This window comes from Eleutherodactylus coqui, chromosome 5 (genome assembly GCF_035609145.1).
Source record: "Eleutherodactylus coqui strain aEleCoq1 chromosome 5, aEleCoq1.hap1, whole genome shotgun sequence".
Lineage (NCBI taxonomy): Eukaryota > Metazoa > Chordata > Amphibia > Anura > Eleutherodactylidae > Eleutherodactylus > Eleutherodactylus coqui.
The window spans coordinates 40,833,997-40,855,631 of NC_089841.1; the positions used below are offsets into that span (position 1 = coordinate 40,833,997).

At 56.6% G+C, this 21,635-nt stretch overlaps 90 pseudogenes; all 90 read right to left on the minus strand.

The window, feature by feature from the left end:
• Nucleotides 1–45: 45 nt before the first annotated feature.
• Nucleotides 46–164, minus strand: LOC136630508 (5S ribosomal RNA; annotated as a pseudogene).
• An 80-nt stretch (nt 165–244) lies between these two features.
• LOC136631145 (5S ribosomal RNA) lies at nt 245–363 on the minus strand (annotated as a pseudogene).
• Nucleotides 364–443: 80 nt separating this feature from the next.
• LOC136630368 (5S ribosomal RNA) lies at nt 444–562 on the minus strand (annotated as a pseudogene).
• Nucleotides 563–642: 80 nt separating this feature from the next.
• LOC136631146 (5S ribosomal RNA) lies at nt 643–761 on the minus strand (annotated as a pseudogene).
• Nucleotides 762–841: 80 nt separating this feature from the next.
• On the minus strand, nt 842–960 carry LOC136630777 (5S ribosomal RNA; annotated as a pseudogene).
• Nucleotides 961–1,040: 80 nt separating this feature from the next.
• LOC136630468 (5S ribosomal RNA) lies at nt 1,041–1,159 on the minus strand (annotated as a pseudogene).
• An 80-nt stretch (nt 1,160–1,239) lies between these two features.
• LOC136631147 (5S ribosomal RNA) lies at nt 1,240–1,358 on the minus strand (annotated as a pseudogene).
• A 297-nt stretch (nt 1,359–1,655) lies between these two features.
• LOC136629981 (5S ribosomal RNA) lies at nt 1,656–1,774 on the minus strand (annotated as a pseudogene).
• An 80-nt stretch (nt 1,775–1,854) lies between these two features.
• Nucleotides 1,855–1,973, minus strand: LOC136630208 (5S ribosomal RNA; annotated as a pseudogene).
• Nucleotides 1,974–2,053: 80 nt separating this feature from the next.
• On the minus strand, nt 2,054–2,172 carry LOC136629915 (5S ribosomal RNA; annotated as a pseudogene).
• An 80-nt stretch (nt 2,173–2,252) lies between these two features.
• Nucleotides 2,253–2,371, minus strand: LOC136630369 (5S ribosomal RNA; annotated as a pseudogene).
• Nucleotides 2,372–2,451: 80 nt separating this feature from the next.
• On the minus strand, nt 2,452–2,570 carry LOC136630503 (5S ribosomal RNA; annotated as a pseudogene).
• An 80-nt stretch (nt 2,571–2,650) lies between these two features.
• On the minus strand, nt 2,651–2,769 carry LOC136631148 (5S ribosomal RNA; annotated as a pseudogene).
• An 80-nt stretch (nt 2,770–2,849) lies between these two features.
• LOC136630370 (5S ribosomal RNA) lies at nt 2,850–2,968 on the minus strand (annotated as a pseudogene).
• An 80-nt stretch (nt 2,969–3,048) lies between these two features.
• Nucleotides 3,049–3,167, minus strand: LOC136631149 (5S ribosomal RNA; annotated as a pseudogene).
• Nucleotides 3,168–3,247: 80 nt separating this feature from the next.
• Nucleotides 3,248–3,366, minus strand: LOC136629916 (5S ribosomal RNA; annotated as a pseudogene).
• Nucleotides 3,367–3,645: 279 nt separating this feature from the next.
• LOC136631150 (5S ribosomal RNA) lies at nt 3,646–3,764 on the minus strand (annotated as a pseudogene).
• Nucleotides 3,765–3,844: 80 nt separating this feature from the next.
• Nucleotides 3,845–3,963, minus strand: LOC136631151 (5S ribosomal RNA; annotated as a pseudogene).
• A 279-nt stretch (nt 3,964–4,242) lies between these two features.
• Nucleotides 4,243–4,361, minus strand: LOC136630209 (5S ribosomal RNA; annotated as a pseudogene).
• A 677-nt stretch (nt 4,362–5,038) lies between these two features.
• On the minus strand, nt 5,039–5,157 carry LOC136631152 (5S ribosomal RNA; annotated as a pseudogene).
• An 80-nt stretch (nt 5,158–5,237) lies between these two features.
• On the minus strand, nt 5,238–5,356 carry LOC136631153 (5S ribosomal RNA; annotated as a pseudogene).
• Nucleotides 5,357–5,436: 80 nt separating this feature from the next.
• Nucleotides 5,437–5,555, minus strand: LOC136631155 (5S ribosomal RNA; annotated as a pseudogene).
• Nucleotides 5,556–5,834: 279 nt separating this feature from the next.
• On the minus strand, nt 5,835–5,953 carry LOC136631156 (5S ribosomal RNA; annotated as a pseudogene).
• An 80-nt stretch (nt 5,954–6,033) lies between these two features.
• Nucleotides 6,034–6,152, minus strand: LOC136631157 (5S ribosomal RNA; annotated as a pseudogene).
• Nucleotides 6,153–6,232: 80 nt separating this feature from the next.
• Nucleotides 6,233–6,351, minus strand: LOC136630210 (5S ribosomal RNA; annotated as a pseudogene).
• Nucleotides 6,352–6,431: 80 nt separating this feature from the next.
• On the minus strand, nt 6,432–6,550 carry LOC136630740 (5S ribosomal RNA; annotated as a pseudogene).
• Nucleotides 6,551–6,829: 279 nt separating this feature from the next.
• LOC136630245 (5S ribosomal RNA) lies at nt 6,830–6,948 on the minus strand (annotated as a pseudogene).
• Nucleotides 6,949–7,028: 80 nt separating this feature from the next.
• On the minus strand, nt 7,029–7,147 carry LOC136630672 (5S ribosomal RNA; annotated as a pseudogene).
• An 80-nt stretch (nt 7,148–7,227) lies between these two features.
• LOC136630701 (5S ribosomal RNA) lies at nt 7,228–7,346 on the minus strand (annotated as a pseudogene).
• Nucleotides 7,347–7,426: 80 nt separating this feature from the next.
• On the minus strand, nt 7,427–7,545 carry LOC136630438 (5S ribosomal RNA; annotated as a pseudogene).
• A 280-nt stretch (nt 7,546–7,825) lies between these two features.
• On the minus strand, nt 7,826–7,944 carry LOC136631158 (5S ribosomal RNA; annotated as a pseudogene).
• Nucleotides 7,945–8,024: 80 nt separating this feature from the next.
• Nucleotides 8,025–8,143, minus strand: LOC136631160 (5S ribosomal RNA; annotated as a pseudogene).
• An 80-nt stretch (nt 8,144–8,223) lies between these two features.
• On the minus strand, nt 8,224–8,342 carry LOC136630371 (5S ribosomal RNA; annotated as a pseudogene).
• Nucleotides 8,343–8,422: 80 nt separating this feature from the next.
• LOC136629805 (5S ribosomal RNA) lies at nt 8,423–8,541 on the minus strand (annotated as a pseudogene).
• An 80-nt stretch (nt 8,542–8,621) lies between these two features.
• Nucleotides 8,622–8,740, minus strand: LOC136630762 (5S ribosomal RNA; annotated as a pseudogene).
• An 80-nt stretch (nt 8,741–8,820) lies between these two features.
• On the minus strand, nt 8,821–8,939 carry LOC136630211 (5S ribosomal RNA; annotated as a pseudogene).
• Nucleotides 8,940–9,019: 80 nt separating this feature from the next.
• Nucleotides 9,020–9,138, minus strand: LOC136630741 (5S ribosomal RNA; annotated as a pseudogene).
• A 478-nt stretch (nt 9,139–9,616) lies between these two features.
• Nucleotides 9,617–9,735, minus strand: LOC136630661 (5S ribosomal RNA; annotated as a pseudogene).
• An 80-nt stretch (nt 9,736–9,815) lies between these two features.
• Nucleotides 9,816–9,934, minus strand: LOC136631161 (5S ribosomal RNA; annotated as a pseudogene).
• Nucleotides 9,935–10,014: 80 nt separating this feature from the next.
• On the minus strand, nt 10,015–10,133 carry LOC136631162 (5S ribosomal RNA; annotated as a pseudogene).
• An 80-nt stretch (nt 10,134–10,213) lies between these two features.
• Nucleotides 10,214–10,332, minus strand: LOC136629855 (5S ribosomal RNA; annotated as a pseudogene).
• An 80-nt stretch (nt 10,333–10,412) lies between these two features.
• LOC136629806 (5S ribosomal RNA) lies at nt 10,413–10,531 on the minus strand (annotated as a pseudogene).
• An 80-nt stretch (nt 10,532–10,611) lies between these two features.
• LOC136631163 (5S ribosomal RNA) lies at nt 10,612–10,730 on the minus strand (annotated as a pseudogene).
• Nucleotides 10,731–11,209: 479 nt separating this feature from the next.
• Nucleotides 11,210–11,328, minus strand: LOC136631164 (5S ribosomal RNA; annotated as a pseudogene).
• Nucleotides 11,329–11,408: 80 nt separating this feature from the next.
• Nucleotides 11,409–11,527, minus strand: LOC136631166 (5S ribosomal RNA; annotated as a pseudogene).
• An 80-nt stretch (nt 11,528–11,607) lies between these two features.
• On the minus strand, nt 11,608–11,726 carry LOC136630372 (5S ribosomal RNA; annotated as a pseudogene).
• An 80-nt stretch (nt 11,727–11,806) lies between these two features.
• Nucleotides 11,807–11,925, minus strand: LOC136631168 (5S ribosomal RNA; annotated as a pseudogene).
• Nucleotides 11,926–12,005: 80 nt separating this feature from the next.
• Nucleotides 12,006–12,124, minus strand: LOC136631169 (5S ribosomal RNA; annotated as a pseudogene).
• An 80-nt stretch (nt 12,125–12,204) lies between these two features.
• Nucleotides 12,205–12,323, minus strand: LOC136630212 (5S ribosomal RNA; annotated as a pseudogene).
• An 80-nt stretch (nt 12,324–12,403) lies between these two features.
• On the minus strand, nt 12,404–12,522 carry LOC136631170 (5S ribosomal RNA; annotated as a pseudogene).
• Nucleotides 12,523–12,602: 80 nt separating this feature from the next.
• LOC136631171 (5S ribosomal RNA) lies at nt 12,603–12,721 on the minus strand (annotated as a pseudogene).
• Nucleotides 12,722–12,801: 80 nt separating this feature from the next.
• Nucleotides 12,802–12,920, minus strand: LOC136631172 (5S ribosomal RNA; annotated as a pseudogene).
• Nucleotides 12,921–13,000: 80 nt separating this feature from the next.
• Nucleotides 13,001–13,119, minus strand: LOC136629807 (5S ribosomal RNA; annotated as a pseudogene).
• Nucleotides 13,120–13,199: 80 nt separating this feature from the next.
• Nucleotides 13,200–13,318, minus strand: LOC136631173 (5S ribosomal RNA; annotated as a pseudogene).
• A 278-nt stretch (nt 13,319–13,596) lies between these two features.
• On the minus strand, nt 13,597–13,715 carry LOC136630439 (5S ribosomal RNA; annotated as a pseudogene).
• Nucleotides 13,716–13,995: 280 nt separating this feature from the next.
• LOC136631174 (5S ribosomal RNA) lies at nt 13,996–14,114 on the minus strand (annotated as a pseudogene).
• Nucleotides 14,115–14,194: 80 nt separating this feature from the next.
• Nucleotides 14,195–14,313, minus strand: LOC136631175 (5S ribosomal RNA; annotated as a pseudogene).
• Nucleotides 14,314–14,393: 80 nt separating this feature from the next.
• LOC136630373 (5S ribosomal RNA) lies at nt 14,394–14,512 on the minus strand (annotated as a pseudogene).
• An 80-nt stretch (nt 14,513–14,592) lies between these two features.
• Nucleotides 14,593–14,711, minus strand: LOC136631176 (5S ribosomal RNA; annotated as a pseudogene).
• An 80-nt stretch (nt 14,712–14,791) lies between these two features.
• Nucleotides 14,792–14,910, minus strand: LOC136631177 (5S ribosomal RNA; annotated as a pseudogene).
• An 80-nt stretch (nt 14,911–14,990) lies between these two features.
• LOC136630374 (5S ribosomal RNA) lies at nt 14,991–15,109 on the minus strand (annotated as a pseudogene).
• Nucleotides 15,110–15,189: 80 nt separating this feature from the next.
• Nucleotides 15,190–15,308, minus strand: LOC136631179 (5S ribosomal RNA; annotated as a pseudogene).
• An 80-nt stretch (nt 15,309–15,388) lies between these two features.
• On the minus strand, nt 15,389–15,507 carry LOC136630051 (5S ribosomal RNA; annotated as a pseudogene).
• Nucleotides 15,508–15,587: 80 nt separating this feature from the next.
• LOC136631180 (5S ribosomal RNA) lies at nt 15,588–15,706 on the minus strand (annotated as a pseudogene).
• An 80-nt stretch (nt 15,707–15,786) lies between these two features.
• LOC136630440 (5S ribosomal RNA) lies at nt 15,787–15,905 on the minus strand (annotated as a pseudogene).
• Nucleotides 15,906–16,185: 280 nt separating this feature from the next.
• Nucleotides 16,186–16,304, minus strand: LOC136630375 (5S ribosomal RNA; annotated as a pseudogene).
• An 80-nt stretch (nt 16,305–16,384) lies between these two features.
• Nucleotides 16,385–16,503, minus strand: LOC136631182 (5S ribosomal RNA; annotated as a pseudogene).
• An 80-nt stretch (nt 16,504–16,583) lies between these two features.
• LOC136630357 (5S ribosomal RNA) lies at nt 16,584–16,702 on the minus strand (annotated as a pseudogene).
• An 80-nt stretch (nt 16,703–16,782) lies between these two features.
• Nucleotides 16,783–16,901, minus strand: LOC136630376 (5S ribosomal RNA; annotated as a pseudogene).
• An 80-nt stretch (nt 16,902–16,981) lies between these two features.
• Nucleotides 16,982–17,100, minus strand: LOC136630347 (5S ribosomal RNA; annotated as a pseudogene).
• Nucleotides 17,101–17,180: 80 nt separating this feature from the next.
• LOC136631183 (5S ribosomal RNA) lies at nt 17,181–17,299 on the minus strand (annotated as a pseudogene).
• An 80-nt stretch (nt 17,300–17,379) lies between these two features.
• LOC136631184 (5S ribosomal RNA) lies at nt 17,380–17,498 on the minus strand (annotated as a pseudogene).
• Nucleotides 17,499–17,578: 80 nt separating this feature from the next.
• On the minus strand, nt 17,579–17,697 carry LOC136629764 (5S ribosomal RNA; annotated as a pseudogene).
• An 80-nt stretch (nt 17,698–17,777) lies between these two features.
• LOC136630130 (5S ribosomal RNA) lies at nt 17,778–17,896 on the minus strand (annotated as a pseudogene).
• An 80-nt stretch (nt 17,897–17,976) lies between these two features.
• LOC136631185 (5S ribosomal RNA) lies at nt 17,977–18,095 on the minus strand (annotated as a pseudogene).
• Nucleotides 18,096–18,175: 80 nt separating this feature from the next.
• Nucleotides 18,176–18,294, minus strand: LOC136631186 (5S ribosomal RNA; annotated as a pseudogene).
• Nucleotides 18,295–18,374: 80 nt separating this feature from the next.
• Nucleotides 18,375–18,493, minus strand: LOC136629767 (5S ribosomal RNA; annotated as a pseudogene).
• Nucleotides 18,494–18,573: 80 nt separating this feature from the next.
• On the minus strand, nt 18,574–18,692 carry LOC136631187 (5S ribosomal RNA; annotated as a pseudogene).
• An 80-nt stretch (nt 18,693–18,772) lies between these two features.
• Nucleotides 18,773–18,891, minus strand: LOC136630629 (5S ribosomal RNA; annotated as a pseudogene).
• An 80-nt stretch (nt 18,892–18,971) lies between these two features.
• LOC136631188 (5S ribosomal RNA) lies at nt 18,972–19,090 on the minus strand (annotated as a pseudogene).
• An 80-nt stretch (nt 19,091–19,170) lies between these two features.
• Nucleotides 19,171–19,289, minus strand: LOC136630441 (5S ribosomal RNA; annotated as a pseudogene).
• A 280-nt stretch (nt 19,290–19,569) lies between these two features.
• On the minus strand, nt 19,570–19,688 carry LOC136630469 (5S ribosomal RNA; annotated as a pseudogene).
• Nucleotides 19,689–19,768: 80 nt separating this feature from the next.
• LOC136631189 (5S ribosomal RNA) lies at nt 19,769–19,887 on the minus strand (annotated as a pseudogene).
• An 80-nt stretch (nt 19,888–19,967) lies between these two features.
• LOC136631191 (5S ribosomal RNA) lies at nt 19,968–20,086 on the minus strand (annotated as a pseudogene).
• Nucleotides 20,087–20,166: 80 nt separating this feature from the next.
• LOC136630377 (5S ribosomal RNA) lies at nt 20,167–20,285 on the minus strand (annotated as a pseudogene).
• Nucleotides 20,286–20,365: 80 nt separating this feature from the next.
• Nucleotides 20,366–20,484, minus strand: LOC136630135 (5S ribosomal RNA; annotated as a pseudogene).
• An 80-nt stretch (nt 20,485–20,564) lies between these two features.
• Nucleotides 20,565–20,683, minus strand: LOC136630053 (5S ribosomal RNA; annotated as a pseudogene).
• An 80-nt stretch (nt 20,684–20,763) lies between these two features.
• Nucleotides 20,764–20,882, minus strand: LOC136631192 (5S ribosomal RNA; annotated as a pseudogene).
• An 80-nt stretch (nt 20,883–20,962) lies between these two features.
• On the minus strand, nt 20,963–21,081 carry LOC136630442 (5S ribosomal RNA; annotated as a pseudogene).
• A 280-nt stretch (nt 21,082–21,361) lies between these two features.
• LOC136631193 (5S ribosomal RNA) lies at nt 21,362–21,480 on the minus strand (annotated as a pseudogene).
• Nucleotides 21,481–21,635: the final 155 nt, after the last annotated feature.

The following is a 21,635-nucleotide window of genomic DNA, read 5'->3' on the forward strand; positions in this document are numbered from 1 at the left end:
CGAACGCACCTCCGAAAAGGAAAGAAACCTACTCACTGCCTTAAAAGTCAACGGGACCTGGGATTCCCAGCCGGTCACCCATACTGGTACTTGCCAGGCCTCAAGCTGGCTGGCGGCCGCGATCTGACGAGACCAGGCACATTCAGCTTAGAATGCCCGTTGACAGCTCTTCATCCTTTCCTATGGGCTTTCTGCAGTGCGAACGCACCTCCGAAAAGGAAAGAAACCTACTCACGGCCTTAAAAGTCAACGGGACCTGGGATTCCCAGCCGGTCACCCATACTGGTACTTGCCAGGCCTCAAGCTGGCTGGCGGCCGCGATCTGACGAGAGCAGGCACATTCAGCTTAGAATGCCCGTTGACAGCTCCTCCTCCTTTCCTATGGGCTTTCTGCAGTGCGAACGCACCTCCGAAAAGGAAAGAAACCTACTCACGGCCTTAAAAGTCAACGGGACCTGGGATTCCCAGCCGGTCACCCATACTGGTACTTGCCAGGCCTCAAGCGGGCTGGCGGCCGCGATCTGACGAGAGCAGGCACATTCAGCTTAGAATGCCCGTTGACAGCTCCTCCTCCTTTCCTATGGGCTTTCTGCAGTGCGAACGCACCTCCGAAAAGGAAAGAAACCTACTCACGGCCTTAAAAGTCAACGGGACCTGGGATTCCCAGCCGGTCACCCATACTGGTACTTGCCAGGCCTCAAGCTGGCTGGCGGCCGCGATCTGACGAGAGCAGGCACATTCAGCTTAGAATGCCCGTTGACAGCTCCTCCTCCTTTCCTATGGGCTTTCTGCAGTGCGAACGCACCTCCGAAAAGGAAAGAAACCTACTCACGGCCTTAAAAGTCAACGGGACCTGGGATTCCCAGCCGGTCACCCATACTGGTACTTGCCAGGCCTCAAGCTGGCTGGCGGCCGCGATCCGACGAGAGCAGGCACATTCAGCTTAGAATGCCTGTTGACAGCTCCTCCTCCTTTCCTATGGGCTTTCTGCAGTGCGAACGCACCTCCGAAAAGGAAAGAAACCTACTCACGGCCTTAAAAGTCAACGGGACCTGGGATTCCCAGCCGGTCACCCATACTGGTACTTGCCAGGCCTCAAGCGGGCTGGCGACCGCGATCTGACGAGAGCAGGCACATTCAGCTTAGAATGCCCGTTGACAGCTCCTCCTCCTTTCCTATGGGCTTTCTGCAGTGCGAACGCACCTCCGAAAAGGAAAGAAACCTACTCACGGCCTTAAAAGTCAACGGGACCTGGGATTCCCAGCCGGTCACCCATACTGGTACTTGCCAGGCCTCAAGCTGGCTGGCGGCCGCGATCTGACGAGAGCAGGCACATTCAGCTTAGAATGCCCGTTGACAGCTCCTCCTCCTTTCCTATGGGCTTTCTGCAGTGCGAACGCACCTCCGAAAAGGAAAGAAACCTACTCACGGACTTAAAAGTCAACGGGACCTGGGATTCCCAGCCATTCACCCATACTGGTACTTGCCAGGCCTCAAGCTGGCAGGCGGCCGCGATCTGACGAGAGCAGGCACATTCAGCTTAGAATGCCCATTCAGCTTAGAATGCCCGTTGACAGCTCCTCCTCCTTTCCTATGGGCTTTCTGCAGTGCGAACGCACCTCCGAAAAGGAAAGAAACCTACTCACGGCCTTAAAAGTCAACAGGACCTGGGATTCCCAGCCGGTCACCCATACTGGTACTTGCCAGGCCTCAAGCTGGCTGGCGGCCGCGATCTGACGAGAGCAGGCACATTCAGCTTAGAATGCCCATTGACAGCTCCTCCTCCTTTCCTATGGGCTTTCTGCAGTGCGAACGCACCTCCGAAAAGGAAAGAAACCTACTCACGGCCTTAAAAGTCAACGGGACCTGGGATTCCCAGCCGGTCACCCATACTGGTACTTGCCAGGCCTCAAGCTGGCTGGCGGCCACGATCTGACGAGAGCAGGCACATTCAGCTTAGAATGCCCGTTGACAGCTCCTCCTCCTTTCCTATGGGCTTTCTGCAGTGCGAACGCACCTCCGAAAAGGAAAGAAACCTACTCACGGCCTTAAAAGTCAACGGGACCTGGGATTCCCAGCCGGTCACCCATACTGGTACTTGCCAGGCCTCAAGCTGGCTGGCGGCCGCGATCCGACGAGAGCAGGCACATTCAGCTTAGAATGCCCGTTGACAGCTCCTCCTCCTTTCCTATGGGCTTTCTGCAGTGCGAACGCACCTCCGAAAAGGAAAGAAACCTACTCACGGCCTTAAAAGTCAACGGGACCTGGGATTCCCAGCCGGTCACCCATACTGGTACTTGCCAGGCCTCAAGCGGGCTGGCGGCCGCGATCTGACGAGAGCAGGCACATTCAGCTTAGAATGCCCGTTGACAGCTCCTCCTCCTTTCCTATGGGCTTTCTGCAGTGCGAACGCACCTCCGAAAAGGAAAGAAACCTACTCACGGACTTAAAAGTCAACGGGACCTGGGATTCCCAGCCGGTCACCCATACTGGTACTTGCCAGGCCTCAAGCTGGCTGGCGGCCGCTATCTGACGAGAGCAGGCACATTCAGCTTAGAATGCCCGTTGACAGCTCCTCCTCCTTTCCTATGGGCTTTCTGCAGTGCGAACGCACCTCCGAAAAGGAAAGAAACCTACTCACGGCCTTAAAAGTCAACGGGACCTGGGATTCCCAGCCGGTCACCCATACTGGTACTTGCCAGGCCTCAAGCTGGCTGGCGGCCGCGATCTGACGAGAGCAGGCACATTCAGCTTAGAATGCCCGTTGACAGCTCCTCCTCCTTTCCTATGGGCTTTCTGCAGTGCGAACGCACCTCCGAAAAGGAAAGAAACCTACTCACGGCCTTAAAAGTCAACGGGACCTGGGATTCCCAGCCGGTCACCCATACTGGTACTTGCCAGGCCTCAAGCGGGCTGGCGGCCGCGATCTGACGAGAGCAGGCACATTCAGCTTAGAATGCCCGTTGACAGCTCCTCCTCCTTTCCTATGGGCTTTCTGCAGTGCGAACGCACCTCCGAAAAGGAAAGAAACCTACTCACGGCCTTAAAAGTCAACGGGACCTGGGATTCCCAGCCGGTCACCCATACTGGTACTTGCCAGGCCTCAAGCTGGCTGGCGGCCGCGATCTGACGAGAGCAGGCACATTCAGCTTAGAATGCCCGTTGACAGCTCCTCCTCCTTTCCTATGGGCTTTCTGCAGTGCGAACGCACCTCCGAAAAGGAAAGAAACCTACTCACGGCCTTAAAAGTCAACGGGACCTGGGATTCCCAGCCGGTCACCCATACTGGTACTTGCCAGGCCTCAAGCTGGCTGGCGGCCGCGATCCGACGAGAGCAGGCACATTCAGCTTAGAATGCCCGTTGACAGCTCCTCCTCCTTTCCTATGGGCTTTCTGCAGTGCGAACGCACCTCCGAAAAGGAAAGAAACCTACTCACGGCCTTAAAAGTCAACGGGACCTGGGATTCCCAGCCGGTCACGAATACTGGTACTTGCCAGGCCTCAAGCTGGCTGGCAGCCGCGATCTGACGAGAGCAGGCACATTCAGCTTAGAAAGCCCGTTGACAGCTCCTCCTCCTTTCCTATGGGCTTTCTGCAGTGCGAACGCACCTCCGAAACGGAAAGAAACCTACTCACGGCCTTAAAAGTCAACGGGACCTGGGATTCCCAGCCGGTCACCCATACTGGTACTTGCCAGGCCTCAAGCTGGCTGGCGGCCGCGATCTGACGAGAGCAGGCACATTCAGCTTAGAATGCCCGTTGACAGCTCCTCCTCCTTTCCTATGGGCTTTCTGCAGTGCGAACGCACCTCCGAAACGGAAAGAAACCTACTCACGGCCTTAAAAGTCAACGGGACCTGGGATTCCCAGCCGGTCACCCATACTGGTACTTGCCAGGCCTCAAGCTGGCTGGCGGCCGCGATCTGACGAGAGCAGGCACATTCAGCTTAGAATGCCCGTTGACAGCTCCTCCTCCTTTCCTATGGGCTTTCTGCAGTGCGAACGCACCTCCGAAACGGAAAGAAACCTACTCACGGCCTTAAAAGTCAGCGGGACCTGGGATTCCCAGCCGGTCACCCATACTGGTACTTGCCAGGCCTCAAGCTGGCTGGCGGCCGCGATCTGACGAGAGCAGGCACATTCAGCTTAGAATGCCTGTTGACAGCTCCTCCTCCTTTCCTATGGGCTTTCTGCAGTGCGAACGCACCTCCGAAAAGGAAAGAAACCTACTCACGGCCTTAAAAGTCAACGGGACCTGGGATTCCCAGCCGGTCACCCATACTGGTACTTGCCAGGCCTCAAGCTGGCTGGCGGCCACGATCTGACGAGAGCAGGCACATTCAGCTTAGAATGCCCGTTGACAGCTCCTCCTCCTTTCCTATGGGCTTTCTGCAGTGCGAACGCACCTCCGAAAAGGAAAGAAACCTACTCACGGCCTTAAAAGTCAACGGGACCTGGGATTCCCAGCCGGTCACCCATACTGGCACTTGCCAGGCCTCAAGCGGGCTGGCGGCCGCGATCTGACGAGAGCAGGCACATTCAGCTTAAAATGCCCGTTGACAGCTCCTCCTCCTTTCCTATGGGCTTTCTGCAGTGCGAACGCACCTCCGAAAAGGAAAGAAACCTACTCACGGCCTTAAAAGTCAATGGGACCTGGGATTCCCAGCCGGTCACCCATACTGGTACTTGCCAGGCCTCAAGCTGGCTGGCGGCCGCGATCTGACGAGAGCAGGCACATTCAGCTTAGAATGCCCGTTGACAGCTCCTCCTCCTTTCCTATGGGCTTTCTGCAGTGCGAACGCACCTCCGAAAAGGAAAGAAACCTACTCACGGCCTTAAAAGTCAACGGGACCTGGGATTCCCAGCCGGTCACCCATACTGGTACTTGCCAGGCCTCAAGCTGGCTGGCGGCCGCGATCCGACGAGAGCAGGCACATTCAGCTTAGAATGCGCGATGACAGCTCCTCCTCCTTTCCTATGGGCTTTCTGCAGTGCGAACGCACCTCCGAAAAGGAAAGAAACCTACTCACGGCCTTAAAAGTCAACGGGACCTGGGATTCCCAGCCGGTCACCCATACTGGTACTTGCCAGGCCTCAAGCTGGCTGGCGGCCGCGATCTGACGAGAGCAGGCACATTCAGCTTAGAATGCCCGTTGACAGCTCCTCCTCCTTTCCTATGGGCTTTCTGCAGTGCGAACGCACCTCCGAAAAGGAAAGAAACCTACTCACGGCCTTAAAAGTCAACGGGACCTGGGATTCCCAGCCGGTCACCCATACTGGTACTTGCCAGGCCTCAAGCTGGCTGGCGGCCGCGATCTGACGAGAGCAGGCACATTCAGCTTAGAATGCCCGTTGACAGCTCCTCCTCCTTTCCTATGGGCTTTCTGCAGTGCGAACGCACCTCCGAAAAGGAAAGAAACCTACTCACGGCCTTAAAAGTCAACGGGACCTGGGATTCCCAGCCGGTCACCCATACTGGTACTTGCCAGGCCTCAAGCTGGCTGGCGGCCGCGATCTGACGAGAGCAGGCACATTCAGCTTAGAATGCCCGTTGACAGCTCCTCCTCCTTTCCTATGGGCTTTCTGCAGTGCGAACGCACCTCCGAAAAGGAAAGAAACCTACTCACGGCCTTAAAAGTCAACGGGACCTGGGATTCCCAGCCGGTCACGAATACTGGTACTTGCCAGGCCTCAAGCTGGCTGGCAGCCGCGATCTGACGAGAGCAGGCACATTCAGCTTAGAAAGCCCGTTGACAGCTCCTCCTCCTTTCCTATGGGCTTTCTGCAGTGCGAACGCACCTCCGAAACGGAAAGAAACCTACTCACGGCCTTAAAAGTCAACGGGACCTGGGATTCCCAGCCGGTCACCCATACTGGTACTTGCCAGGCCTCAAGCTGGCTGGCGGCCGCGATCTGACGAGAGCAGGCACATTCAGCTTAGAATGCCCGTTGACAGCTCCTCCTCCTTTCCTATGGGCTTTCTGCAGTGCGAACGCACCTCCGAAAAGGAAAGAAACCTACTCACGGCCTTAAAAGTCAACGGGACCTGGGATTCCCAGCCGGTCACCCATACTGGTACTTGCCAGGCCTCAAGCTGGCTGGCGGCCGCGATCTGACGAGAGCAGGCACATTCAGCTTAGAATGCCCGTTGACAGCTCCTCCTCCTTTCCTATGGGCTTTCTGCAGTGCGAACGCACCTCCGAAAAGGAAAGAAACCTACTCACGGCCTTAAAAGTCAACGGGACCTGGGATTCCCAGCCGGTCACCCATACTGGTACTTGCCAGGCCTCAAGCTGGCTGGCGGCCACGATCTGACGAGAGCAGGCACATTCAGCTTAGAATGCCCGTTGACAGCTCTTCCTCCTTTCCTATGGGCTTTCTGCAGTGCGAACGCACCTCCGAAAAGGAAAGAAACCTACTCACGAACTTAAAAGTCAACGGGACCGGGGATTCCCAGCCGGTCACCCATACTGTTACTTGCCAGGCCTCAAGCTGGCTGGCGGCCGCGATCTGACGAGAGCAGGCACATTCAGCTTAGAATGCCCGTTGACAGCTCCTCATCCTTTCCTATGGGCTTTCTGCAGTGCGAACGCACCTCCGAAAAGGAAAGAAACCTACTCACGGCCTTAAAAGTCAATGGGACCTGGGATTCCCAGCCGGTCACCCATACTGGTACTTGCCAGGCCTCAAGCGGGCTGGCGGCCGCGATCTGACGAGAGCAGGCACATTCAGCTTAGAATGCCCGTTGACAGCTCCTCCTCCTTTCCTATGGGCTTTCTGCAGTGCGAACGCACCTCCGAAAAGGAAAGAAACCTACTCACGGCCTTAAAAGTCAACGGGACCTGGGATTCCCAGCCGGTCACCCATACTGGTACTTGCCAGGCCTCAAGCTGGCTGGCAGCCGCGATCTGACGAGAGCAGGCACATTCAGCTTAGAAAGCCCGTTGACAGCTCCTCCTCCTTTCCTATGGGCTTTCTGCAGTGCGAACGCACCTCCGAAACGGAAAGAAACCTACTCACGGCCTTAAAAGTCAACGGGACCTGGGATTCCCAGCCGGTCACCCATACTGGTACTTGCCAGACCTCAAGCTGGCTGGCGGCCGCGATCTGAGGAGAGCAGGCACATTCAGCTTAGAATGCCCGTTGACAGCTCCTCCTCCTTTCCTATGGGCTTTCTGCAGTGCGAACGCACCTCCGAAACGGAAAGAAACCTACTCACGGCCTTAAAAGTCAACGGGACCTGGGATTCCCAGCTGGTCACCCATACTGGTACTTGCCAGGCCTCAAGCTGGCTGGTGGCCGCGATCTGACGAGAGCAGGCACATTCAGCTTAGAATGCCCGTTGACAGCTCCTCCTCCTTTCCTATGGGCTTTCTGCAGTGCGAACGCACCTCCGAAAAGGAAAGAAACCTACTCACGGCCTTAAAAGTCAACGGGACCTGGGATTTCCAGCCGGTCACCCATACTGGTACTTGCCAGGCCTCAAGCTGGCTGGCGGCCGCGATCTGACGAGAGCAGGCACATTCAGCTTAGAATGCCCGTTGACAGCTCCTCCTCCTTTCCTATGGGCTTTCTGCAGTGCGAACGCACCTCCGAAAAGGAAAGAAACCTACTCACGGCCTTAAAAGTCAACGGGACCTGGGAATTCCCAGCCGGTCACCCATACTGGTACTTGCCAGGCCTCAAGCTGGCTGGCGGCCGCGATCTGACGAGAGCAGGCACATTCAGCTTAGAATGCCAGTTGACGGCTCCTCCTCCTTTCCTATGGGCTTTCTGCAGTGCGAACGCACCTCCGAAAAGGAAAGAAACCTACTCACGGCCTTAAAAGTCAACGGGACCTGGGATTCCCAGCCGGTCACCCATACTGGTACTTGCCAGGCCTCAAGCTGGCTGGCGGCCGCGATCTGACGAGAGCAGGCACATTCAGCTTAGAATGCCCGTTGACAGCTCCTCCTCCTTTCCTATGGGCTTTCTGCAGTGCGAACGCACCTCCGAAAAGGAAAGAAACCTACTCACGGCCTTAAAAGTCAACGGGACCTGGGATTCCCAGCCGGTCACCCATACTGGTACTTGCCAGGCCTCAAGCTGGCTGGCGGCCGCGATCTGACGAGAGCAGGCACATTCAGCTTAGAATGCCCGTTGACAGCTCCTCCTCCTTTCCTATGGGCTTTCTGCAGTGCGAACGCACCTCCGAAAAGGAAAGAAACCTACTCACGGCCTTAAAAGTCAACGGGACCTGGGATTCCCAGCCGGTCACCCATACTGGTACTTGCCAGGCCTCAAGCGGGCTGGCGGCCGCGATCTGACGAGAGCAGGCACATTCAGCTTAGAATGCCCGTTGACAGCTCCTCCTCCTTTCCTATGGGCTTTCTGCAGTGCGAACGCACCTCCGAAAAGGAAAGAAACCTACTCACGGCCTTAAAAGTCAACGGGACCTGGGATTCCCAGCCGGTCACCCATACTGGTACTTGCCAGGCCTCAAGCTGGCTGGCGGCCGCGATCTGACGAGAGCAGGCACATTCAGCTTAGGATGCCCGTTGACAGCTCCTCCTCCTTTCCTATGGGCTTTCTGCAGTGCGAACGCACCTCCGAAAAGGAAAGAAACCTACTCACGGCCTTAAAAGTCAACGGGACCTGGGATTCCCAGCCGGTCACCAATACTGGTACTTGCCAGGCCTCAAGCTGGCTGGCGGCCGCGATCTGACGAGAGCAGGCACATTCAGCTTAGAATGCCCGTTGACAGCTCCTCCTCCTTTCCTATGGGCTTTCTGCAGTGCGAACGCACCTCCGAAAAGGAAAGAAACCTACTCACGGCCTTAAAAGTCAACGGGACCTGGGATTCCCAGCCGGTCACCCATACTGGTACTTGCCAGGCCTCAAGCTGGCTGGCGGCCACGATCTGACGAGAGCAGGCACATTCAGCTTAGAATGCCCGTTGACAGCTCTTCCTCCTTTCCTATGGGCTTTCTGCAGTGCGAACGCACCTCCGAAAAGGAAAGAAACCTACTCACGAACTTAAAAGTCAACGGGACCGGGGATTCCCAGCCGGTCACCCATACTGTTACTTGCCAGGCCTCAAGCTGGCTGGCGGCCGCGATCTGACGAGAGCAGGCACATTCAGCTTAGAATGCCCGTTGACAGCTCCTCATCCTTTCCTATGGGCTTTCTGCAGTGCGAACGCACCTCCGAAAAGGAAAGAAACCTACTCACGGCCTTAAAAGTCAATGGGACCTGGGATTCCCAGCCGGTCACCCATACTGGTACTTGCCAGGCCTCAAGCGGGCTGGCGGCCGCGATCTGACGAGAGCAGGCACATTCAGCTTAGAATGCCCGTTGACAGCTCCTCCTCCTTTCCTATGGGCTTTCTGCAGTGCGAACGCACCTCCGAAAAGGAAAGAAACCTACTCACGGCCTTAAAAGTCAACGGGACCTGGGATTCCCAGCCGGTCACGAATACTGGTACTTGCCAGGCCTCAAGCTGGCTGGCAGCCGCGATCTGACGAGAGCAGGCACATTCAGCTTAGAAAGCCCGTTGACAGCTCCTCCTCCTTTCCTATGGGCTTTCTGCAGTGCGAACGCACCTCCGAAACGGAAAGAAACCTACTCACGGCCTTAAAAGTCAACGGGACCTGAGATTCCCAGCCGGTCACCCATACTGGTACTTGCCAGGCCTCAAGCTGGCTGGCGGCCGAGATCTGACGAGAGCAGGCACATTCAGCTTAGAATGCCCGTTGACAGCTCCTCCTCCTTTCCTATGGGCTTTCTGCAGTGCGAACGCACCTCCGAAAAGGAAAGAAACCTACTCACGGCCTTAAAAGTCAACGGGACCTGGGATTCCCAGCCGGTCACCCATACTGGTACTTGCCAGGCCTCAAGCTGGCTGGCGGCCGCGATCTGACGAGAGCAGGCACATTCAGCTTAGAATGCCCGTTGACAGCTCCTCCTCCTTTCCTATGGGCTTTCTGCAGTGCGAACGCACCTCCGAAAAGGAAAGAAACCTACTCACGGCCTTAAAAGTCAACGGGACCTGGGATTCCCAGCCGGTCACCCATACTGGTACTTGCCAGGCCTCAAGCTGGCTGGCGGCCGCGATCTGACGAGAGCAGGCACATTCAGCTTAGAATGCCCGTTGACAGCTCCTCCTCCTTTCCTATGGGCTTTCTGCACTGCGAACGCACCTCCGAAAAGGAAAGAAACCTACTCACGGACTTAAAAGTCAACGGAACCTGGGATTCCCAGCCGGTCACCCATACTGGTACTTGCCAGGCCTCAAGCTGGCTGGCGGCCGCGATCTGACGAGAGCAGGCACATTCAGCTTAGAATGCCCGTTGACAGCTCCTCCTCCTTTCCTATGGGCTTTCTGCAGTGCGAACGCACCTCCGAAAAGGAAAGAAACCTACTCACGGCCTTAAAAGTCAACGGGACCTGGGATTCCCAGCCGGTCACCCATACTGGTACTTGCCAGGCCTCAAGCTGGCTGGCCGCCGCGATCTGACGAGAGCAGGCACATTCAGCTTAGAATGCCCGTTGACAGTTCCTCCTCCTTTCCTATGGGCTTTCTGCAGTGCGAACGCACCTCCGAAAAGGAAAGAAACCTACTCACGGCCTTAAAAGTCAACGGGACCTGGGATTCCCAGCCGGTCACCCATACTGGTACTTGCCAGGCCTCAAGCTGGCTGGCGGCCGCGATCTGACGAGAGCAGGCACATTCAGCTTAGAATGCCCGTTGACAGCTCCTCCTCCTTTCCTATGGGCTTTCTGCAGTGCGAACGCACCTCCGAAAAGGAAAGAAACCTACTCACGGCCTTAAAAGTCAAGGGGACCTGGGATTCCCAGCCGGTCACCCATACTGGTACTTGCCAGGCCTCAAGCTGGCTGGCGGCCGCGATCTGACGAGAGCAGGCACATTCAGCTTAGAATGCCCGTTGACAGCTCCTCCTCCTTTCCTATGGGCTTTCTGCAGTGCGAACGCACCTCCGAAAAGGAAAGAAACCTACTCACGGCCTTAAAAGTCAACGGGACCTGGGAATTCCCAGCCGGTCACCCATACTGGTACTTGCCAGGCCTCAAGCTGGCTGGCGGCCGCGATCTGACGAGAGCAGGCACATTCAGCTTAGAATGCCAGTTGACGGCTCCTCCTCCTTTCCTATGGGCTTTCTGCAGTGCGAACGCACCTCCGAAAAGGAAAGAAACCTACTCACGGCCTTAAAAGTCAACGGGACCTGGGATTCCCAGCCGGTCACCCATACTGGTACTTGCCAGGCCTCAAGCTGGCTGGCGGCCGCGATCTGACGAGAGCAGGCACATTCAGCTTAGAATGCCCGTTGACAGCTCCTCCTCCTTTCCTATGGGCTTTCTGCAGTGCGAACGCACCTCCGAAAAGGAAAGAAACCTACTCACGGCCTTAAAAGTCAACGGGACCTGGGATTCCCAGCCGGTCACCCATACTGGTACTTGCCAGGCCTCAAGCTGGCTGGCGGCCGCGATCTGACGAGAGCAGGCACATTCAGCTTAGAATGCCCGTTGACAGCTCCTCCTCCTTTCCTATGGGCTTTCTGCAGTGCGAACGCACCTCCGAAAAGGAAAGAAACCTACTCACGGCCTTAAAAGTCAACGGGACCTGGGATTCCCAGCCGGTCACCCATACTGGTACTTGCCAGGCCTCAAGCGGGCTGGCGGCCGCGATCTGACGAGAGCAGGCACATTCAGCTTAGAATGCCCGTTGACAGCTCCTCCTCCTTTCCTATGGGCTTTCTGCAGTGCGAACGCACCTCCGAAAAGGAAAGAAACCTACTCACGGCCTTAAAAGTCAACGGGACCTGGGATTCCCAGCCGGTCACCCATACTGGTACTTGCCAGGCCTCAAGCTGGCTGGCGGCCGCGATCTGACGAGAGCAGGCACATTCAGCTTAGAATGCCCGTTGACAGCTCCTCCTCCTTTCCTATGGGCTTTCTGCAGTGCGAACGCACCTCCGAAAAGGAAAGAAACCTACTCACGGCCTTAAAAGTCAACGGGACCTGGGATTCCCAGCCGGTCACCCATACTGGTACTTGCCAGGCCTCAAGCTGGCTGGCGGCCGCGATCTGACGAGAGCAGGCACATTCAGCTTAGAATGCCCGTTGACAGCTCCTCCTCCTTTCCTATGGGCTTTCTGCAGTGCGAACGCACCTCCGAAAAGGAAAGAAACCTACTCACGGCCTTAAAAGTCAACGGGACCTGGGATTCCCAGCCGGTCACCCATACTGGTACTTGCCAGGCCTCAAGCTGGCTGGCGGCCACGATCTGACGAGAGCAGGCACATTCAGCTTAGAATGCCCGTTGACAGCTCCTCCTCCTTTCCTATGGGCTTTCTGCAGTGCGAACGCACCTCCGAAAAGGAAAGAAACCTACTCACGGCCTTAAAAGTCAACGGGACCTGGGATTCCCAGCCGGTCACCCATACTGGTACTTGCCAGGCCTCAAGCTGGCTGGCGGCCGCGATCTGACGAGAGCAGGCACATTCAGCTTAGAATGCCCGTTGACAGCTCCTCCTCCTTTCCTATGGGCTTTCTGCAGTGCGAACGCACCTCCGAAAAGGAAAGAAACCTACTCACGGCCTTAAAAGTCAACGGGACCTGGGATTCCCAGCCGGTCACCCATACTGGTACTTGCCAGGCCTCAAGCTGGCTGGCGGCCGCGATCTGACGAGAGCAGGCACATTCAGCTTAGAATGCCCGTTGACAGCTCCTCCTCCTTTCCTATGGGCTTTCTGCACTGCGAACGCACCTCCGAAAAGGAAAGAAACCTACTCACGGACTTAAAAGTCAACGGGACCTGGGATTCCCAGCCGGTCACCCATACTGGTACTTGCCAGGCCTCAAGCTGGCTGGCGGCCGCGATCTGACGAGAGCAGGCACATTCAGCTTAGAATGCCCGTTGACAGCTCCTCCTCCTTTCCTATGGGCTTTCTGCAGTGCGAACGCACCTCCGAAAAGGAAAGAAACCTACTCACGGCCTTAAAAGTCAACGGGACCTGGGATTCCCAGCCGGTCACCCATACTGGTACTTGCCAGGCCTCAAGCTGGCTGGCCGCCGCGATCTGACGAGAGCAGGCACATTCAGCTTAGAATGCCCGTTGACAGTTCCTCCTCCTTTCCTATGGGCTTTCTGCAGTGCGAACGCACCTCCGAAAAGGAAAGAAACCTACTCACGGCCTTAAAAGTCAACGGGACCTGGGATTCCCAGCCGGTCACCCATACTGGTACTTGCCAGGCCTCAAGCTGGCTGGCGGCCGCGATCTGACGAGAGCAGGCACATTCAGCTTAGAATGCCCGTTGACAGCTCCTCCTCCTTTCCTATGGGCTTTCTGCAGTGCGAACGCACCTCCGAAAAGGAAAGAAACCTACTCACGGCCTTAAAAGTCAAGGGACCTGGGATTCCCAGCCGGTCACCCATACTGGTACTTGCCAGGCCTCAAGCTGGCTGGCGGCCGCGATCTGACGAGAGCAGGCACATTCAGCTTAGAATGCCCGTTGACAGCTCCTCCTCCTTTCCTATGGGCTTTCTGCAGTGCGAACGCACCTCCGAAAAGGAAAGAAACCTACTCACGGCCTTAAAAGTCAACGGGACCTGGGATTTCCAGCCGGTCACCCATACTGGTACTTGCCAGGCCTCAAGCTGGCTGGCGGCCGCGATCTGACGAGAGCAGGCACATTCAGCTTAGAATGCCCGTTGACAGCTCCTCCTCCTTTCCTATGGGCTTTCTGCAGTGCGAACGCACCTCCGAAAAGGAAAGAAACCTACTCACGGCCTTAAAAGTCAACGGGACCTGGGAATTCCCAGCCGGTCACCCATACTGGTACTTGCCAGGCCTCAAGCTGGCTGGCGGCCGCGATCTGACGAGAGCAGGCACATTCAGCTTAGAATGCCAGTTGACGTCTCCTCCTCCTTTCCTATGGGCTTTCTGCAGTGCGAACGCACCTCCGAAAAGGAAAGAAACCTACTCACGGCCTTAAAAGTCAACGGGACCTGGGATTCCCAGCCGGTCACCCATACTGGTACTTGCCAGGCCTCAAGCTGGCTGGCGGCCGCGATCTGACGAGAGCAGGCACATTCAGCTTAGAATGCCCGTTGACAGCTCCTCCTCCTTTCCTATGGGCTTTCTGCAGTGCGAACGCACCTCCGAAAAGGAAAGAAACCTACTCACGGCCTTAAAAGTCAACGGGACCTGGGATTCCCAGCCGGTCACCCATACTGGTACTTGCCAGGCCTCAAGCTGGCTGGCGGCCGCGATCTGACGAGAGCAGGCACATTCAGCTTAGAATGCCCGTTGACAGCTCCTCCTCCTTTCCTATGGGCTTTCTGCAGTGCGAACGCACCTCCGAAAAGGAAAGAAACCTACTCACGGCCTTAAAAGTCAACGGGACCTGGGATTCCCAGCCGGTCACCCATACTGGTACTTGCCAGGCCTCAAGCGGGCTGGCGGCCGCGATCTGACGAGAGCAGGCACATTCAGCTTAGAATGCCCGTTGACAGCTCCTCCTCCTTTCCTATGGGCTTTCTGCAGTGCGAACGCACCTCCGAAAAGGAAAGAAACCTACTCACGGCCTTAAAAGTCAACGGGACCTGGGATTCCCAGCCGGTCACCCATACTGGTACTTGCCAGGCCTCAAGCTGGCTGGCGGCCGCGATCTGACGAGAGCAGGCACATTCAGCTTAGAATGCCCGTTGACAGCTCCTCCTCCTTTCCTATGGGCTTTCTGCAGTGCGAACGCACCTCCGAAAAGGAAAGAAACCTACTCACGGCCTTAAAAGTCAACGGGACCTGGGATTCCCAGCCGGTCACCCATACTGGTACTTGCCAGGCCTCAAGCTGGCTGGCGGCCGCGATCTGACGAGAGCAGGCACATTCAGCTTAGAATGCCCGTTGACAGCTCCTCCTCCTTTCCTATGGGCTTTCTGCAGTGCGAACGCACCTCCGAAAAGGAAAGAAACCTACTCACGGCCTTAAAAGTCAACGGGACCTGGGATTCCCAGCCGGTCACCCATACTGGTACTTGCCAGGCCTCAAGCGGGCTGGCGGCCGCGATCTGACGAGAGCAGGCACATTCAGCTTAGAATGCCCGTTGACAGCTCCTCCTCCTTTCCTATGGGCTTTCTGAAGTGCGAACGCACCTCCGAAAAGGAAAGAAACCTACTCACGGCCTTAAAAGTCAACGGGACCTGGGATTCCCAGCCGGTCACCCATACTGGTACTTGCCAGGCCTCAAGCTGGCTGGCGGCCGCGATCTGACGAGAGCAGGCACATTCAGCTTAGAATGCCCGTTGACAGCTCCTCCTCCTTTCCTATGGGCTTTCTGCAGTGCGAACGCACCTCCGAAAAGGAAAGAAACCTACTCACGGCCTTAAAAGTCAACGGGACCTGGGATTCCCAGCCGGTCACCCATACTGGTACTTGCCAGGCCTCAAGCTGGCTGGCGGCCGCGATCTGACGAGAGCAGGCACATTCAGCTTAGAATGCCCGTTGATAGCTCCTCCTCCTTTCCTATGGGCTTTCTGCAGTGCGAACGCACCTCCGAAAAGGAAAGAAACCTACTCACGGCCTTAAAAGTCAACGGGACCTGGGATTCCCAGCCGGTCACCCATACTGGTACTTGCCAGGCCTCAAGCTGGCTGGCGGCCGCGATCTGACGAGAGCAGGCACATTCAGCTTAGAATGCCCGTTGACAGCTCCTCCTCCTTTCCTATGGGCTTTCTGCAGTGCGAACGCACCTCCGAAAAGGAAAGAAACCTACTCACGGCCTTAAAAGTCAACGGGACCTGGGATTTCCAGCCGGTCACCCATACTGGTACTTGCCAGGCCTCAAGCTGGCTGGCGGCCGCGATCTGACGAGAGCAGGCACATTCAGCTTAGAATGCCCGTTGACAGCTCCTCCTCCTTTCCTATGGGCTTTCTGCAGTGCGAACGCACCTCCGAAAAGGAAAGAAACCTACTCACGGCCTTAAAAGTCAACGGGACCTGGGAATTCCCAGCCGGTCACCCATACTGGTACTTGCCAGGCCTCAAGCTGGCTGGCGGCCGCGATCTGACGAGAGCAGGCACATTCAGCTTAGAATGCCCGTTGACGGCTCCTCCTCCTTTCCTATGGGCTTTCTGCAGTGCGAACGCACCTCCGAAAAGGAAAGAAACCTACTCACGGCCTTAAAAGTCAACGGGACCTGGGATTCCCAGCCGGTCACCCATACTGGTACTTGCCAGGCCTCAAGCGGGCTGGCGGCCGCGATCTGACGAGAGCAGGCACATTCAGCTTAGAATGCCCGTTGACAGCTCCTCCTCCTTTCCTATGGGCTTTCTGCAGTGCGAACGCACCTCCGAAAAGGAAAGAAACCTACTCACGGCCTTAAAAGTCAACGGGACCTGGGATTCCCAGCCGGTCACCCATACTGGTACTTGCCAGGCCTCAAGCTGGCTGGCGGCCGCGATCTGACGAGAGCAGGCACATTCAGCTTAGAATGCCCGTTGACAGCTCCTCCTCCTTTCCTATGGGCTTTCTGCAGTGCGAACGCACCTCCGAAAAGGAAAGAAACCTACTCACAGCCTTAAAAGTCAACGGGACCTGGGATTCCCAGCCGGTCAGCCATACTGGTACTTGCCAGGCCTCAAGCTGGCTGGCGGCCGCGATCTGACGAGAGCAGGCACATTCAGCTTAGAATGCCCGTTGACAGCTCCTCCTCCTTTCCTATGGGCTTTCTGCAGTGCGAACGCACCTCCGAAAAGGAAAGAAACCTACTCACGGCCTTAAAAGTCAACGGGACCTGGGATTCCCAGCCGGTCACCCATACTGGTACTTGCCAGGCCTCAAGCGGGCTGGCGGCCGCGATCTGACGAGAGCAGGCACATTCAGCTTAGAATGCCCGTTGACAGCTCCTCCTCCTTTCCTATGGGCTTTCTGCAGTGCGAACGCACCTCCGAAAAGGAAAGAAACCTACTCACGGCCTTAAAAGTCAACGGGACCTGGGATTCCCAGCCGGTCACCCATACTGGTACTTGCCAGGCCTCAAGCTGGCTGGCGGCCGTGATCTGACGAGAGCAGGCACATTCAGCTTAGAATGCCCGTTGACAGCTCCTCCTCCTTTCCTATGGGCTTTCTGCAGTGCGAACGCACCTCCGAAAAGGAAAGAAACCTACTCACAGCCTTAAAAGTCAACGGGACCTGGGATTCCCAGCCGGTCACCCATACTGGTACTTGCCAGGCCTCAAGCTGGCTGGCGGCCGCGATCTGACGAGAGCAGGCACATTCAGCTTAGAATGCCCGTTGACAGCTCCTCCTCCTTTCCTATGGGCTTTCTGCAGTGCGAACGCACCTCCGAAAAGGAAAGAAACCTACTCACGGCCTTAAAAGTCAACGGGACCTGGGATTCCCAGCCGGTCACCCATACTGGTACTTGCCAGGCCTCAAGCTGGCTGGCGGCCGCGATCTGACGAGAGCAGGCACATTCAGCTTAGAATGCCCGTTGACAGCTCCTCCTCCTTTCCTATGGGCTTTCTGCAGTGCGAACGCACCTCCGAAAAGGAAAGAAACCTACTCACGGCCTTAAAAGTCAACGGGACCTGGGATTCCCAGCCGGTCACCCATACTGGTACTTGCCAGGCCTCAAGCTGGCTGGCAGCCGCGATCTGACGAGAGCAGGCACATTCAGCTTAGAATGCCCGTTGACAGCTCCTCCTCCTTTCCTATGGGCTTTCTGCACTGCGAACGCACCTCCGAAAAGGAAAGAAACCTACTCACGGACTTAAAAGTCAACGGGACCTGGGATTCCCAGCCGGTCACCCATACTGCTACTTGCCAGGCCTCAAGCTGGCTGGCGGCCGCGATCTGACGAGAGCAGGCACATTCAGCTTAGAATGCCCGTTGACAGCTCCTCCTCCTTTCCTATGGGCTTTCTGCAGTGCGAACGCACCTCCGAAAAGGAAAGAAACCTACTCACGGCCTTAAAAGTCAACGGGACCTGGGATTCCCAGCCGGTCACCCATACTGGTACTTGCCAGGCCTCAAGCTGGCTGGCGGCCGCGATCTGACGAGAGCAGGCACATTCAGCTTAGAATGCCCGTTGACAGCTCCTCCTCCTTTCCTATGGGCTTTCTGCAGTGCGAACGCACCTCCGAAAAGGAAAGAAACCTACTCACGGCCTTAAAAGTCAACGGGACCTGGGATTCCCAGCCGGTCACCCATACTGGTACTTGCCAGGCCTCAAGCTGGCTGGCGGCCGCGATCTGACGAGAGCAGGCACATTCAGCTTAGAATGCCCGTTGACAGCTCCTCCTCCTTTCCTATGGGCTTTCTGCAGTGCGAACGCACCTCCGAAAAGGAAAGAAACCTACTCACGGCCTTATAAGTCAACGGGACCTGGGATTCCCAGCCGGTCACCCATACTGGTACTTGCCAGGCCTCAAGCTGGCTGGCAGCCGCGATCTGACGAGAGCAGGCACATTCAGCTTAGAATGCCCGTTGACAGCTCCTCCTCCTTTCCTATGGGCTTTCTGCAGTGCGATCGCACCTCCGAAAAGGAAAGAAACCTACTCACGGCCTTAAAAGTCAACGGGACCTGGGATTCCCAGCCGGTCACCCATACTGGTACTTGCCAGGCCTCAAGCTGGCTGGCGGCCGCGATCTGACGAGAGCAGGCACATTCAGCTTAGAATGCCCGTTGACAGCTCCTCCTCCTTTCCTATGGGCTTTCTGCAGTGCGAACGCACCTCCGAAAAGGAAAGAAACCTACTCACGGCCTTAAAAGTCAACGGGACCTGGGATTCCCAGCCGGTCACCCATACTGGTACTTGCCAGGCCTCAAGCTGGCTGGCGGCCGCGATCTGACGAGAGCAGGCACATTCAGCTTACAATGCCCGTTGACAGCTCCTCCTCCTTTCCTATGGGCTTTCTGCACTGCGAACGCACCTCCGAAAAGGAAAGAAACCTACTCACGGACTTAAAAGTCAACGGGACCTGGGATTCCCAGCCGGTCACCCATACTGGTACTTGCCAGGCCTCAAGCTGGCTGGCGGCCGCGATCTGACGAGAGCAGGCACATTCAGCTTAGAATGCCCGTTGACAGCTCCTCCTCCTTTCCTATGGGCTTTCTGCAGTGCGAACGCACCTCCGAAAAAGAAAGAAACCTACTCACGGCCTTAAAAGTCAACGGGACCTGGGATTTCCAGCCGGTCACCCATACTGGTACTTGCCAGGCCTCAAGCTGGCTGGCGGCCGCGATCTGACGAGAGCAGGCACATTCAGCTTAGAATGCCCGTTGACAGCTCCTCCTCCTTTCCTATGGGCTTTCTGCAGTGCGAACGCACCTCCGAAAAGGAAAGAAACCTACTCACGGCCTTAAAAGTCAACGGGACCTGGGAATTCCCAGCCGGTCACCCATACTGGTACTTGCCAGGCCTCAAGCTGGCTGGCGGCCGCGATCTGACGAGAGCAGGCACATTCAGCTTAGAATGCCCGTTGACGGCTCCTCCTCCTTTCCTATGGGCTTTCTGCAGTGCGAACGCACCTCCGAAAAGGAAAGAAACCTACTCACGGCCTTAAAAGTCAACGGGACCTGGGATTCCCAGCCGGTCACCCATACTGGTACTTGCCAGGCCTCAAGCGGGCTGGCGACCGCGATCTGACGAGAGCAGGCACATTCAGCTTAGAATGCCCGTTGACAGCTCCTCCTCCTTTCCTATGGGCTTTCTGCAGTGCGAACGCACCTCCGAAAAGGAAAGAAACCTACTCACGGCCTTAAAAGTCAACGGGACCTGGGATTCCCAGCCGGTCACCCATACTGGTACTTGCCAGGCCTCAAGCTGGCTGGCGGCCGCGATCTGACGAGAGCAGGCACATTCAGCTTAGAATGCCCGTTGACAGCTCCTCCTCCTTTCCTATGGGCTTTCTGCAGTGCGAACGCACCTCCGAAAAGGAAAGAAACCTACTCACGGCCTTAAAAGTCAACGGGACCTGGGATTCCCAGCCGGTCACCCATACTGGTACTTGCCAGGCCTCAAGCTGGCTGGCGGCCGCGATCTGACGAGAGCAGGCACATTCAGCTTAGAATGCCCGTTGACAGCTCCTCCTCCTTTCCTATGGGCTTTCTGCAGTGCGAACGCACCTCCGAAAAGGAAAGAAACCTACTCACGGCCTTAAAAGTCAACGGGACCTGGGATTCCCAGCCGGTCACCCATACTGGTACTTGCCAGGCCTCAAGCGGGCTGGCGGCCGCGATCTGACGAGAGCAGGCACATTCAGCTTAGAATGCCCGTTGACAGCTCCTCCTCCTTTCCTATGGGCTTTCTGCAGTGCGAACGCACCTCCGAAAAGGAAAGAAACCTACTCACGGCCTTAAAAGTCAACGGGACCTGGGATTCCCAGCCGGTCACCCATACTGGTACTTGCCAGGCCTCAAGCTGGCTGGCGGCCGCGATCTGACGAGAGCAGGCACATTCGGCTTAGAATGCCCGTTGACAGCTCCTCCTCCTTTCCTATGGGCTTTCTGCAGTGCGAACGCACCTCCGAAAAGGAAAGAAACCTACTCACGGCCTTAAAAGTCAACGGGACCTGGGATTCCCAGCCGGTCACCCATACTGGTACTTGCCAGGCCTCAAGCTGGCTGGCGGCCGCGATCTGACGAGAGCAGGCACATTCAGCTTAGAATGCCCGTTGATAGCTCCTCCTACTTTCCTATGGGCTTTCTGCAGTGCGAACGCACCTCCGAAAAGGAAAGAAACCTACTCACGGCCTTAAAAGTCAACGGGACCTGGGATTCCCAGCCGGTCACCCATACTGGTACTTGCCAGGCCTCAAGCTGGCTGGCGGCCGCGATCTGACGAGAGCAGGCACATTCAGCTTAGAATGCCCGTTGACAGCTCCTCCTCCTTTCCTATGGGCTTTCTGCAGTGCGAACGCACCTCCGAAAAGGAAAGAAACCTACTCACGGCCTTAAAAGTCAACGGGACCTGGGATTTCCAGCCGGTCACCCATACTGGTACTTGCCAGGCCTCAAGCTGGCTGGCGGCCGCGATCTGACGAGAGCAGGCACATTCAGCTTAGAATGCCCGTTGACAGCTCCTCCTCCTTTCCTATGGGCTTTCTGCAGTGCGAACGCACCTCCGAAAAGGAAAGAAACCTACTCACGGCCTTAAAAGTCAACGGGACCTGGGAATTCCCAGCCGGTCACCCATACTGGTACTTGCCAGGCCTCAAGCTGGCTGGCGGCCGCGATCTGACGAGAGCAGGCACATTCAGCTTAGAATGCCAGTTGACGGCTCCTCCTCCTTTCCTATGGGCTTTCTGCAGTGCGAACGCACCTCCGAAAAGGAAAGAAACCTACTCACGGCCTTAAAAGTCAACGGGACCTGGGATTCCCAGCCGGTCACCCATACTGGTACTTGCCAGGCCTCAAGCTGGCTGGCGGCCGCGATCTGACGAGAGCAGGCACATTCAGCTTAGAATGCCCGTTGACAGCTCCTCCTCCTTTCCTATGGGCTTTCTGCAGTGCGAACGCACCTCCAAAAAGGAAAGAAACCTACTCACGGCCTTAAAAGTCAACGGGACCTGGGATTCCCAGCCGGTCACCCATACTGGTACTTGCCAGGCCTCAAGCGGGCTGGCGGCCGC